Source organism: Callithrix jacchus, chromosome 17 (genome assembly GCF_049354715.1).
Source record: "Callithrix jacchus isolate 240 chromosome 17, calJac240_pri, whole genome shotgun sequence".
NCBI classification, from domain to species: Eukaryota; Metazoa; Chordata; class Mammalia; order Primates; family Cebidae; genus Callithrix; species Callithrix jacchus.
Window position 1 is genome coordinate 4,418,084 of NC_133518.1, and position 15,166 is coordinate 4,433,249.

The window sequence follows — 15,166 nt, forward strand, 5'->3', positions numbered from 1 at the left end:
ATGCCCAGCTAATTTTTTAGTATTTTTAGTAGAAACGAGGTTTCACCATGTTGGCCAGGATGGTCTCAATCTCTTGACCTCGTGATCCACCCGCCTCTGCCTCCCAAAGTGCTGGGATTACAGGCATGAGCCACCACACCCATCCCCTTCCCCTTCTTTACCAGTGCAGTTCCCACCCATCCTTGAGATCCAGATGAAAAGGGTCCTTTCTCAGGGAGGGCTTCAGGGAATGCCCCGTTTGAAAGGCAGCCCTGGCTGCACTCCTGGTTCCACTCCTATGATACTATTTTATTTTCTTCCACAACTTGCATCACAGTTTGTAATTTTGTATTCATAGATTTCTATGACCTTTCATTCCATATACATTCCCATAGCAGATGGAGAGCTGCTGTTTACCGTGGGGTCTTCATAGTGCCAGACTCAGAGCAAAGAACCAAACTGCCATGGGAAGGCACACATGATTGAAAGTGTGGAGGAAAAAAGTAGGTATTTGGGTGTGTGGGTGTTTGTTGGACATTTGGGTTTTCTCAACCTGGTGTAACAGGGAAGAAGCAGATGACACCAGGTGTCTTGCAACAAGTGGCCAGTCAGCTTATCCATTCACTGTATGGCTTCTTCATGTGCCATTGGCTAACAATTATCATAAACAGATGCATCTGCAATGCTGGAAGTGAGCACCGTGCCTCCAGGACCCCGGCAGCCCTCCACCTGTGCAATCACAACACAGCTTTGGCAATTATGATAAATGCCACCAGCACATGGAGGAGCCTGGGTGAGGTTTCCTTGTTTGTTTGCATTTAGCTCTTCATTTTCTCTTTCTTTCTTTCCTTCCTTTTTCTTTCTTTCTTTCTTTCTTTCTTTCTTTCTTTCTTTCTTTCTTTCTTTCTTTCTTTCTTTCTTTTGTTGTGTTTTTTTAGATGGAATCTTGCTCTGTCACCAGGCTGGAGTGCAGTGGCACAAGCTCGGCTCACTGCAACCTCCACCTCCTCGGTTCAAGTGATTCTTCTGCCTTAGCCTCCCTAGTAGCTGGGACCCAGGCACACGCCACCACTCCCGGCTAATTTTTTGTATTTTTCATAGAGACGAGGTTTCACCTTGTTGGCCAGGATGGTCTCCATCTCTTGACCTTGTGATCCACCTGCCTCGGCCTCTCAAAGTGCTGGGATTACAGGTGTGAGCCACCACACCCAGCCTAGCTCTTCATTTTTCAGTGCATCACTTAAATATCCCTAGAGATCAAGCACAAACCACTTACCTCCCATCTTTCTGTGTCCCATCTCCCACACACTCTCCTTTCAGTTTTCTTGAGATGGGAGTCTTGCTGTCACTCAAGCTGAAGTGCTCACCGCAACCTGTATATCCCAGGTTCAGGTGATTCTGATGTCTCAGCCTTCTAAGTACCTGGGACAACAGGCAGGCATCACTAATTTAAAAATTAAATATAAAAATTACCCTGCTGGATAATTTTTGTATTTTTTGTAGAGACAGTGTTTCATCATGTTGGCCAGGTTGGCCTCAAACTCTTGATCTCAACTGATCGGCCTGCCTCAGCCTCCCAAAGTGCTGGAATTACAGGTGTGAGCCACTGTGCCTGGCCATCCCAACCTTGCCAGCACCAATATTTATCTTTACAACTCTCTATAATATTATTTATTTCATTTATATTTTTAATTTTATTTTCTGGAGGGTAGGGGGAGTGGCTTTTCCTTTATCACTGCTGTCATGCCTGGTGAGCCTGTCTGTATTTTGGCCCTTTGCTTTGACCGCCTCAGGAATCATCATCAATCATGCCAACACCTGTGACTTGCCACCTTCAAAGTGGGTTCTGAAAATCCAAAGACAAAAAATGGCCCTCTGGGCCACGTGTGGTGGCTCACATCTGTAATCCCAGCACTTTGGGAAGCCAAAGCAGAAGAATTGCTTGAGCCCAGAAGTTTGAGACTGCAGTGAGCCATAATCACACCACTACACTCCAGGCCAGGTGACAGAGCAAGAACATATCTCTAAAAAAATCATAATAATTGACCAGGCATAATGGCATGTGCCTGTAATCCTAGCACTTTGGGAGGCCACGACAGGTGGATCATGAGGTCAAGAGATCGAGACCATGGTGAAACCCCATCTCTACTAAAAAAATACAATAATGAGCTGAGCATGGTGGCATGTGCCTGTGGTCCCAGCTACTCAGGAGGCTGAGGCAGGAGAATTGCTTGAACCCAGGAGGCGGCGTTGAAGTGAGCCTAGATCGCACCACTGCACTAGCCTAATACCTGGTGGCAAAGCAAGACTCTGTCTCAAAAAAAATAATAATAATAAAAACTAAGCCTGGTGTGGTGGCTCATGCCTGTAATCCCAGCACTATGGTAGGCTGCGGTGGGCAGATCACACAGTCAGTACTTTAAGAGCAGCCTGGCCAACTTAGTGAATCCCCGTATCTACTAAAAATACAAAAATTTGCCAGGTGCAGCAGTGCATATCTGTAATTCCAGCTATTCAGGAGGCTGAGGCAGGAGAATTGCTTGAACCTGGGAGGCAGAGGTTGCAGTGAGCCGAGATAGTGTCATTGCACTCCAGCCTGGGCAATAGAACAAGACTCTGTCTCAGAAAAATAAAAATATAATAATACTAATAAGAACTAAGAAAAAAAGTAGGAAAAGAAAGGCCTCTCATGTGATTGTGCATGCTTTGTCCAGCCTTTTCTATAGGTCAGATGTGGGGTCTGTGACTTTGTGGGGGTGAAGGATTTTCTTTCCACCTGCTAACAGGACAGCAGGAGGACTGTCCACACTTCCTGGTGTGATGGTTGTGTTGTTCTTGAAAGCCTTCCTCCAGCAGCAGGGAGGGGATGTTGGCTGCTCAGCATCTCTTACAAGCCCAGCTGTCTGAGAACCTGCATCACCCAGGATTCAGTTTTATTTCTCCAGCCACAATCCCTGCCCATGTTTTCTGTCCTCTGGATGAGAGACCTTAGGAAAGCAAATCAGATTGTGTCACTTCCTTTTGAAAACTCCAAAAGTTTTCCAACAGCACTGGCCTCTCTGTATCACCCCTACCACCATCCCTCACCACGCACAACCTCCAGCTCCTAGTACTGACCTCAGGCCTTTGGTCAGATGCACACACATCCTGGGCTGTACATTTCCCTTCCCCCGTCCTGTAGCCAGCTCCCACTTTCCAGTGTCAGCTGGGTCTTTTACTCCTGGAAGGCTTTACCCTCTATGCTAAGACAACAAAGACCAGGTGGCCTCCCTGGGAGGACCCTCTGTCTTGGCCTGCAGTGCACTGTGTTGAAATGCTCCAGGCCCAGATGCCTCTACCACCAGGAGCATCACCAAGCACTGTAGTTGCCACTCACTACATAACTGTTACATCAGTGTTTGCCCAGTGGTTGAATAAATGGATGTGAGAAGTCACCTAGTTTTCTTCTCTCTCTAGGGCTCAGTCCTGCCACTGAGGGAGCATTAGGAACAGGTGCTAAGGCCAGGCACGGTGGCTTATGCCTGTAATCTTAGCACTTTGGGAGGCCAAGGTGCACAGATCACGAGGTCAAGAGATCAAGATCATCCCGGCCAATGTGGTGAAACCCCGTATCTACTAAAAAAAAAACAAAAATTAGCTGGGTGTGGAGGTGTACACCTGTAGTCCCAGCTACTAGAAAGGCTGAGGCAGGAGAATTGTTTGAACCTGGGAGGTGGAGATTGCAATGAGCTGAGATTGTGCTACTGCACTACAGCCTGGCACCTGGCACCAGAGCAAGACTCTGTCTCAAAAAAAAAAAAAAGGAACAGGCGCTCAGAACTGTTCTTTGTGACTGATATAAGCAGGTCCTTTATCTTTTTTTTCTTTTTTTAAATATAGAGATGGGGTTTCACCATGTTGGCCAGGATGGTCTTGATCTCTTCACCTCATGATCTACCAGCCTTGGCCTCCCAAAGTGTTAGGATTATAGGTGTGAGCCACCATGCCTGACCAGGTCCTTTATCTTTAAAGTGCATTTTCTTATCACTGGTCTACCTCTCTGGGCCTTGTCTTTAAACCAAAAGCTCCATGCAGAGCCTCCAAATGGATGAGTATTCAGCAGGACAGTGGGAAGAGCACTGTGAAGGGGAAGAGCAGTGGGGGATAGTGCTGAGATAGAGGGAGGAAGGGCAGAGGAACCCAACTTCTTGGCTGCCTCTTTTGAGCTCTGCCCTTTTCCTGCTAACTCCTTCCCATTCTGTCCATCACCTATGACTGTCCCTATTGTAGAAGATGTGGAAACACGGGCTTCATAGGTTCAATAGCCAGCAGACACTCAGCGTTAGGAGGTGGGCAAGCACTTTTCCCCCATTCGACAGATGGAGAGCCTGACTTCAGAGAAGCTAAGACCCTGGATCCAGCTTCCAGCAAGTGGCAGAGCCAGGCCCACTGCCTATACCTGTCCTTCGTCCACAGCCTCCTAGGGGAGGGGAGAGAAAACAGAAGCAGGGAAAGGCCAGTTACAAGGGAGGTTTGTAGCAGGACTGCAAGGTGGCCTCAGCCTCCTGGCCCCTGGTGGCTGTATTTGCACATGCATACCACACCCTTTTCAGCTCTGCCCACTGCTCTCTGCACTGAACATTCTGGAACCCCAGCCACACCTCACCCATCCCCTTCCCACCAGACACTTCTATTTGCCCTTCCACCACTATTGCCCAGGCGCTACTGTCAGCTGCTCCCTTCCTGAAGGATTGTTGGAGTGGTACCTCCATTTACACAAACTTCAGAAGGCCCAACTGAGTGCAGGTTGGATGTAGCTGGGGCTGAGCCTTAGAATCACCTGGAAAACTTCTTGTTTTTCTTTTTGAGATGCAGTCTTGCTCTGTCCCCATGCTGGAGTGCAGTGGTGCAATTTTGGCTCACTGCAACCTCTGCCTCCTGGGTTCAAGTGATTCTTCCACCTCAGCCTCCTGAGTAGCTGGGAACAGAGGCTTATGCCACCACACCTAGCTAATTATGATTTGCTGCCTTCCTCTTTTTCACCCACATCTGGGACAAAGATAGCAGCAGCAAGAATGAGTAGGGTTGTCACACAGAGATGATGACAGGGAGAGGCAAATGTGCTCACTTTGTTACATCCCAGAGAAACTAGCCCGGAGGTATTTAATAAAAATCCAGTAAGCCACAGCAGTAACCGCTTCTCTTTTCAAACCTCTGAAAGCCTTTGTCAGTTCTCCACATTGCTAGTCATCAGAGAAATGCAAATTGAAGCCACAGCATCAATTCACACCAGGTAGAATGGCTATAACAGCATGGAGGACAGCATGTAAAATGCATTAAGCCAGGCACAGAAAGAAAAGTGCTGCATGATCTCACAAAGATGTGAATCAAAGAAATAATCTCATGAAGGCAGGGAGTGGAATGGTGGTTGCCAGGGGATGGGTGAAGAAGAAATGTTGGTCAAAGGATATAAAGTTTCAGTAAGACAGGAGTTGTAAATTTTAGAGATTTATTGCACAGCATGTTGACCATGGTTAATAATAATGTATTATACATTTAATAATTGCTAAAAAGAGTGTATTTTAAATGTTCTCACCACAAAAACATAAGTAGGTCAGGTGATGGATATGTTAATTAACCTAATTTACTCTTTCTACAATGTACACATATAGCAAAACAACACATTGTCTGTAAACCCTAAAAATCTGAGACAGGACTCGGTTAATTTAGAAAGTTTATTTTGTCAAGGTTTAGGATGCATGTCTGTGACACAGCCTCGGGTGGTCCTGATGACATGTGTCTATGGTGGTTGGAGGACAGGTTGATTTTACACATTTTAGGGAGATATAAGACATTAGTCTATATGTATAAGATGTACATCAAGTCAGCCTGAAAAGGGTGGGGAGAATCTCCCAGCTCTGCAGCTGTTGCTTAGAGCTTGGGTGTGTGCCAAATGCTCTCAGCACCTGCCTGCTCTTCCAACTTCAAGTGAGGGCAAGGGTTGTTGGTGAGGTTTTCAGGACCAGATTGATGTCTATGTGTAGTAGGATTGGCCACTAGAAACAGAGCTTCCAAACATTGAATGGGAAAGGAAAGGGTTTATTACAGCTGGGAGTGAGAAACTGTTCTGCCCAAATTCAGCTTATCTAAAAAAGGAAGGTTCTTCCTTTATATAGGCTTATACTTTAGATATTACACATGGAAGTATCTTAGGTTTATAGCTTTAGAAATCACATATGGAAAGGGTTTCAGTTTACAGTTTCAGGAATCACATATGAAAGGGTTCTGGTTTACAGTTTTGGGACTCACATGTGAAAAGGTTTCTGGTTTGATCTTGTTTTAAGTAAAAATAGTGTCTTCTGGAGAGTTTCCTCAAGACCAAGCTGGCCACCTACAGGAAGGTGAAACAAAAGGTGCCAGTCCATCAGCCTTTTCTATTGAAATGCAGTGTGATAGTCAAAGAGGAAGTTGATCTCAGATGCCTGGGTCTCCTTCTTCATATGAACTAGGCAGAATCCAAAACCACCATGACCAGAAGACCTGTGTGTGAATGCACACTTGGTATCTGATGACCTAATTATATCACATCTTTGCAGGGAGGTACTTAAAAATTTCCTTGAAGAGAGAAATAAAGAGCAGCCAGTTAAGAAAACCACTTACCTGCAAGGATCTAGAGCAAGAAATTTAACCCCTGCTTCATATTCTGGGCATACTGAACCCTGTATTCCCAGGTTTCCACAAGTATTGTAGGAGCCTTTTCCAGCAGAGACATGGATAGCTCAAATGGGGAGAGCATTTTTCAGCATGAGTTTTTCCCTCTAGCTCAGTGATTTGGGCCCCAAGATCTATTTTTTTTACATTGCTCTCTACATTTCTTTTTTCAAAATTTTTAGAGAAACCATTTCTTCCAGCTTCTCAGGGATGGCTACCTCTCTGGTCATTCTGCTTGGCACCTTCTCTTGGGACCCTGAGTCTCATGCATCCTTGAATGATAAGACTCAGATGTTAACTTTTCTCCACGAATTCTCGATCTCCCTTTGATGGAAAGGAGCAATTACAGGTTTTATGTAAAACAATTCCTTGTAGTTTGCTTTATGAAACAAAATGATTGATTGATTGACTGATTACTTTGTTTGTCATCTCAGTTCTCTAGGTAGGCGTTGTGTCTAAGTTCTGTACATGAAAATCTGAGGCTGAGACAAGTTTCTAACTTACTGTCATCCCAGATTATGCTGCCAGTGGGTGGCAGATTTGGGTTTTAAACAAGGTCTGTTTGTTTCCCAAACCTGCAGCATTCCTATTGGAACCTGGCACCTCCTGGAGACTCCTATAAGGGCTTGCTGAATAGTTTTGAGATAGAGCTCAGTCAGCCCTTCTTTGGGTCTTCAGCTCCAAAGGAGGCAACACTCTGTCTTTGTGCTCAGAACAATTTTTCATGTGAAGGTGGGATAGAAGCACAAGGAAGGAACCCCAGAGTAGGCCACCTAAACTGCAAGGGGGGTGAGACAAGAGTCCTGATGCACAGAGATTCCCCACCCAGGGCAGCCCTCCTGCCAGGGGCTTGGTGGCTTTGGCCTGTCCCTAGGCTTCTCTGGACCTCAGCTCCCAAAGTATAAAATGAGAGTTGATGAGATGAGACACCAGTGCTGCTCCTCTGTGATGCTGACTGCTGAGCATTCTGAGCTCCTGGAGATTCTAGGAGGTAAGAGTGACAGTCAGCAAGGTTATTTTGGCTTCCTCACAAATCATGTTCTGGGGCTTGGGCCTCTCAGCCAGCTGTGGGCCCTATGGATGCTCTTTGTGTTTCTCTGTCCCTGTGTCTGATGCTGGCTGTGTCTAGAACAGCCACCCTCACTGTGATGTGAAGACAGGAAACTGGTACCCAGGTGGGGCTTTGGCTATAACAAATATCTAAAATTTCCTAAGCATGTGGAAGCATTTGGGGGCTGAGTAATGCACAGAGGCCAGAAGGGTTTTGAAGTGTATGCCAAAAAATCTGAATTGTTGTGAACACACTCTTAAAGGTAATTTTGGTGGAGGTTCAGTTAGGAAAAACAAAAGAGCTACAGAAAAATCTTCTGTCTTCTTAGTGAGTACCAAAGTAATCAATAAGTGGATGCCGGTAGGGACATGGACAACAGCAGCCACAATAATGAGGTCTCCAGTGAAAATGAACATGACCTTGTACAGTGAAGAAAGATGATCCTATTACAAGTGGGGAAGCACTTGTCTTATTTGTGCCTGTGCTCTAGAGTTTTGTGCAAGGTAGAACTCATGAGTGATAAAATTAGATGTTTAGCTGAGGACATTTCTAAGCAAAGTGTTGAAGGAGTAGCTTAGCTCCTTCTGACTTCTTAGAGTGAAATGCAAGAAGAGACAAATGCATTGAAGATGCAATTTTTTAAAGTAAAAGAAACTGAAAGTTAAAGACTTGGAAAATTCTTAGCCTATTCATCATGCACTAAATGAAAAAATATGTTTAAAACAGAACACTAAAGGTGTTACCAAGTGACTATTTAATAACAAGACTAGTATAAATGTGAAACATAAGCTTAATCGACCATCTCAAAGAATAGCAAGGAATGCAGATAGGATTACACCAACAGAAGCACTGCCAACGGTGACCAGTAACATCACAGAAAACAAGACATAATGAAAGAAGACTGTCAGACTTCTGTGCCCTACAGGACCAGATCACACATGTATTCATCTGCAAAAATGCACTATTCTTAGAACAAGGACAAAGGACCCGAAAGGCTCTTATCATCTGTCTTTTTTGGCAGTTTCTTCCACCATTACCAGCAGCCTCTTCTTTTTCTTTTTTCTTTTCCATCTATAAAAACATCCCTGATATCCCCATGCCCTTCTTTGTTTAATAAAGGAGTTATTCAGATATGAGCAGAGAGCAGTGTTTTCCCAGATTCTAATGAAATTTATGCCTGTTCATTTCCAGACGCATTTGGTAGACCAATAATTTCACTAATTTAGTGTGGATAAAAGAAAACAATATGCATGTAATAATGACATGAGGCAAAAGCTTTGTAATCAAGAGGAATAAAAATACCTTCCTTTATTAGCCAGGCAGGTGGTGACACCTTCCAAAGTCATTAATGGATTATTACATCTTCCTACAGGCCTGTGGCTGGTCATCTGGTCACATAAGTCCCATCCTCAGGGGTTTCAGCAAGATCCCTTGTCTGGAGATATACCCAGTATTCAAGCCATGGGCTCTCCTGATAGGTGTGATGGGTGTGAGGTGGGCACATAATAAAAATTTAATAGCACTTACTATACTATTTACTCTTTATCTAGGACAGATAATTAAGTCAGATTCTCCAGGGGTGTAGCTGTACTACTTACATATTTTAGAGCTCCCAGATGAGTCTCACGTGAAGTTTAGACTGATTATTGCCTCAACAGTAAAACACGTGTAAGACATTATTTTGGAATCATTGGGGGTTATCACTTAGGATGTGTGGGCAAGTAGCTCTGTTTTCTATGAAAATGGATGCATAATCCAGTACGTTATAATTTGAAGGTTTAAAAAAAAGCTGACAATCTTTTAGATGTCTTCCTGGAGTAGGAGCAGCACACATCAAATCAGTTCTTGAACCTCTTGAGCCAGAGGTGCCTCTGAGGTGGCCCTGCAATCACTGAGCACAGAAGCCTCCCCACTGAGGGCAGGGCCCAAGGTGTCAAAGGCTAGGTGTGGCACTGAAGGAGGGGGCCTTTTCTAGCATTTTCCTAGCATTGAGTATGAGCCTTGGCCCTCTCTGGAACTGAGATTCAAGGTCAGCCTGACCACTGAGAAGGGCAGGCAGAGGCCAGATGCTCTCAGAAGCTATCCCTGTGCTCCCAGGGCAAGCTCTGGGTCCCCAGAATGGTGCCCATCTGAAGGCGCCCCTGAGGAGCCTCTTTCCTGAAGGTCTTAACCCTAGGGCCGCTGGGGAGAGTGCTAGTGTCTGAGTCTGAGACAGGGGCTCACTAGATGGCCACTTATCTCCCTTCTTGCTGTGAGGCCTGTGCAGACCTCCTCTGCTAGCTCATGTGTTACCATTTCCCAGCCACATTCACAGAGCAGGACAGTTTCTGGGGCTAACTAGACTCCTCTTCTACTCTCCTTCACCCTATGTGGGCCATGCTCCATGGATTAGTGCATTTTCACATTGCTATAAAGAATTGCCCAAGACTGGGTAATTTATAAAGAAAAGAAGTTTAATTAGCTCACAGTTCTGCATGACTGGGGAGGCCTCAGGAAACTTACAATAGTAGTGGAAGGCTAAGGGAAAGAGGCATGTCTTACATTCTGGTATGGGAAAGAGCGAGAAAGAGAGAACCCGAGGAAGTGCTGCACACTTTTTTTTGTTTTGTTTTGTTTTTTGTTTTGAGACAGAGTTTTGCTCTTGTTACCCAGGCTGGAGTGCAATGGCATGATCTCAGCTCACCGCAACCTCTGCCTTCTGGGTTAAAGCATTTCTCCTTCCTCAGCCTCCCCAGTAGCTGAGACTACAGGCGCATGCCACTATGCCCAGCTAATTTTTGTATTTTTAGTAGAGATGGTGTTTCACCTTGTTGACCAGGATGGTCTCGATCTCTTGACCTCATGATCCACCTGCCTCGGCCTCACAAAGTGCTAGGATTATAGGTGTGAGCCACCGTGCCTGGCCTACACACTTTTTTTTGGCAGAGTTTCACTCTTGTTACCCAAGTTGGAATGCAGTGGCACAATCTCGGCTCACTGCAACCTCTGCCTCCCAGGTTCGAGCAATTCTCGTGTCTCAGCCTCCTGAGTAGCTGAGTGGTGTGTGCCACTAAGCCCAGCTAATTTTTTGTATTTTTAGTAGAGACGGGGTTTCACCATGTTGACCAGGGTGGTCTTGATCTCTTGACCTGGTGATCCACCCGCCTCCACCTCTGAAAGTTCTGGGATTACAGGCGTGAGCCACTGCACCCAGCCCACCATACACTTTTAAACAACCAGATCTCAGGTCCCTTCTCAGACACATGGAGATTATAATTTGGGATGAGATTTGGGTGGGGACACTGACTTAAACCATATCACCCCAGTGGTGATAACTCAGTGACTCAGGTCAGGAGCCAGTGGATTCCAGGCTGGGCTGTTGCTGAGCAGACTAGTCCATCTGAGCTGTTGAGTCAGGAGCAGGCAGAAACATCAAACTGAAATCTTTTTATGCCTTCAGGAGCATGTTTATTGTGTTTGAGATGATACATCAGGTGTTCTCTGAGCTACAAAGGGTAAAAGGAAATCCTCTCATTACAAACTGACAAAGGTCAAAGGCAAAACATTTTTCACAAGAGCATGAACCACATACTCAGATATGGATTTAATAAAAATGACATATTCCTAGTCATCTACAGCTACTTTTATAACTTCATACAGATAATGAATTAGGCTAAAATGCACTGTAATATTTGGTATACTTCAGGACCAGTATCCTTAGTACATCACAAAATACATTTTGATATCCCAAAGAAGCAAGACTTGCAAGTAGGCATTTTAAACATAATTAATCTACAGCTACAAAGTTCTACTCTTGATAGCATTTACGTTTTTGGGGAGTCTCCCAGGCTCCAAAGGATAAAAGCAGAGTAGAATCAGTATAACACATACACAGAAGTCCGTGTTGTAAAGGCTATAAAGATTTGCAGCACAGTGAGAAGATGCCTTCTTCTCCTTCACACTGCATATAAATTATGTTGCTTATCTCTTGGTCCACTGTCTGGCTATCCTGTTGTGTTCTGCTCTGTTGGTCAAATACTCAGTGGCTATGCTTCCAACCAGAGGATCCGCAGGGTTGCATTCTGTCAGAAGGAAACAAATAGACAGCAAAACCTTTGAAATAGTCAAAGTGGGACTCCAGTTGTCTTTAAGGATGTCCAGACAGATGACTCCCTGACTGTTGATGTTGCAGTGTTAGATTCTGGTGCGGAAAGTAACCTCTGGTGGCTTAAATGGATAATCTGATGAAAATGTGATATCCAGAAAAAACATACCACCTTCATATACAGAACCCGGTGGACCAAGTATACTTGATCTCCATTCATAAATGTTATCTCCTTTAGGCCCAGCACTGCAATTAGGAGAAGCAAGGGTTATTTCAGCTAGCTCCTTAGGAATTCTTTTAGCACTAGTGGATAATTTAGCAGTGGTTTTGCTAGAGAGTTTGGTGTTTTTCTCCTGCTGGGTAGCAGAAGGTTTTCTTTCTTCTTGTTCTTCAGGCTCCGGAGTGGCTGGGTCGGGCTGGTCCTCAACTGAACTGCCACTACTGGTGCTGGGGCTCTCATCATCGGACCTTTGCCTATCACTGGACATCTTGGTGAAGTTATCTCTTGGAAAACTTCTGCAAAGCTCCCAATGCCACCAAGGTTCCTCGCTCAGTTTTTACATCCCGGGCTGACATTTTGTCCAAAATAATAAAAAAAAAATAAAAACCCAAGGGAAAAACAAACAAACAAACAACAAACAAACAAAGCCCCAAGAAGTGCAACAAATTTCCACACCCACTGAGGTGAGTCACGGCCAGCGGCGGCGGCCATGCAGCTCCGTGGCCCTTTGTGGGAGGGTCGCGTGGGAGCCGCGGGCAGCTCTCGCCACACCAGGCGCCGAGTGATGTGAGCAGCCCAGCTGGCCTCACCTTGGCTCACAGACACTGGCGGCATGGGCGCCCTGCACGAACAAAGCTGCCCGCCCCCAAATGTCTGAAATTTTATTGTCATTTCCCATCATTAATTATTGACTCTGGCGTAACAATATGTGGCAGCTAAAAACAACACATCTTTCTTACTCCCCAGTTTCTGCAGGCCAGGATCCAGGCTCTGGCTCAGGGGTTCCTGACATGGTCAGACTGGTGTCCAGGGTTGCAGTTGCCCGAGGAGCTGAGGACGCACTTCCAGATCTCCCACGTGGCTGCAGGTGGGGGGGCTTTGTGCCTTAGTCCTCAACATGGACACTTTCTTCAGGTCTCAGTGTCAGTGAGAATTATCTCTTGTGTGTGGAAATGAGGAAACATTTCATAGTCTAACCTCATGTGCATAAATTAACCTGACAGCTCCCTGAGCAGGAATTATGAGACCCTTTTATAGATTCAGAAAGCCAGCACCCAGAGAGGTACCTGACAAGTGTTGGGAGGTCTGGGAACAGGAACAGTTGCTCCCAACTCCACAACCTGGCCCCTAGCAATACCTCATTTCTACAAAAATTTTTTCAAAAATTAGCCAGGTGTGGTGACACGTGACTGTGGTCCCAGCTACTCAGGAGAGAGACTGAGGTGGGAGGATCCCTTCAGCCTGAGAGGTCCAGGCTCCAGTGAGGTAAGAATGATGGCATCACTGCACTCCAGCCTTGGCGCCAGAATGAGGTTCTGTCTCTAAATTAAAAAATAAGTCCAGGGATGGTCAGCTGAGTCCTCTGTTTAAGATCTTGCAAGCCAAGATTGAGGTGCTGGCAGGGCTGTATTCCTGACTGGAGGCTCTGGGGAAGAGCCTGCTCCTACACTCATGCAGGCGGTGGGCTAATGTCAGCTCCTGAAGGTGGTGTGACTGGGATCCCTCTTTCCTTGCTGGCTCTCGGCTGGGGAATGTCTCTGCTCCTGGAGGGTGCCTGCACTCCCTGTCATGCTTTCTGTAGGCTCTGAGTCCCTGCCACCCTTCAAATTGCTGGTTTCTTATGTTCAATCTCTCTGGATTCAGCCATAGACAGCTCTCTGCTTTTAAGGACTCATGGGATTAGATTGGGTCTACCTGCATAATTCCAGCTGATCTCCTCATTTAAAGGTCCACGACCTTAATTAGATCCACAAAATTCTCTGTGCTGTATATAATACAACATATTTTTAAGATTAGCGCACAGAGATCTTTAGGAAGCCATTCTGCCTAACACAAATAGACAACACAGTTAAAAAAAATCAATAACATCCAAGCGAAGACAGTGAAGTCTTAATCGAACTCCCTCACAGCTTGTCACTTGTATTAGCCTCTCATGTATCCTTCCAGAGTTTTTTTTTTTTTTTTTTTTTTTTTTGAGACAGAGTCTTGCTCTGTCGCCAGGCATCAGGCTGGAGTGCAGTGGTACAATCTTGGCTCACTGCAACCACTGCCTCCTGGTTTCAAGCAATTCTTCTGCCTCAGCCTCCCGAGTAGCTGGGACCACAGATGCGCATCACCACACCCAGCTAATTTTTGTATTTTTTAGTAGAGATGGGGTTTGACCATGGTCTCAATCTCTTGACCTCATAATCTGCCCACCTCGGTCTGCCAAAGTGCTGGGAATACAGGCGTGAGCCACTGTGCCTGGCCCAGAGTTGTTTTTTTTGTTTGTTTGTTTTTAAAGTTTTTTTTTGCTGAGAGGAAGTCTTGCTCTGTCACCCAGGCTGGAGTGCAGTGGCATGATCTCAGCTCACTGTGACCTTTTCCTCCTGGGTTCAAGCGATTCTCTTGCTTCAGCCTTCTGAGTAGCTGGGACTACAAGCATGTGCCACCATACCTGACTGATTTTTGTGTTTTTAGCAGAGATGGGGTTTCACCATCTTGGTCAGATTGGTCTTGAATTCCTGACCTCGTGATCCACCTGGATGAGCCTGTCAAACTGCTGGGATTACAGACGTGAGCCACCATGCCCAGCCCGAGTTTCTTTTCTGCAAACATAGTCATGAATAGGCTAGGTGTGGTGGCTCATGCCTGTAATCCCAGCAGTTTGGATGTGAGAGGCAGACAGATCACTTTTAGCCCAAGAGTTGGAACTCTGGAGGCCAGCCAGGGAAACATGATAAAATCCGGGCTCTACAAAAAGCAACACATAAATAAATAAAAATAATTAAGGCCAGGCCTGGTGACTCATGCCTGCAACCCCAACACTTTGAGAGGCCAAGGCAGGTGGATCACCTGAGGTCAAGAGTTCGAGACCAGCATGGCCAACGTGGTGAAACCCTGTCTCTACTAAAGATACACAAAATTGCCCAAATGTGGTGGCAGGCTCCTGTAATCTCAGCTATTCGGGAGGCTGAGGTAGGAGAATTGCTTAAATCCAGGAGACAGAAATTGCAGTAAGCCAAGTTCACACCATTGCATTTCAGCCTGTCCATTCTGTTCCATTGGTCTATATCTCTGTTTTGGTACCATGCTGTTTTGATTACTGTAGCCTTGTAGTATAGTTTGAAGTTTGGTAGTGTGATGCCTTCTGCTGTGGGTT

The 15,166-nt window shown here is 45.6% G+C and overlaps 1 pseudogene; it reads right to left on the reverse strand.

The window, feature by feature from the left end:
* Positions 1-11,671: 11,671 nt before the first annotated feature.
* On the reverse strand, positions 11,672-12,319 carry LOC144579944 (ubiquitin-conjugating enzyme E2 E3 pseudogene; annotated as a pseudogene).
* Between the last annotated feature and the right edge of the window lie 2,847 nt (positions 12,320-15,166).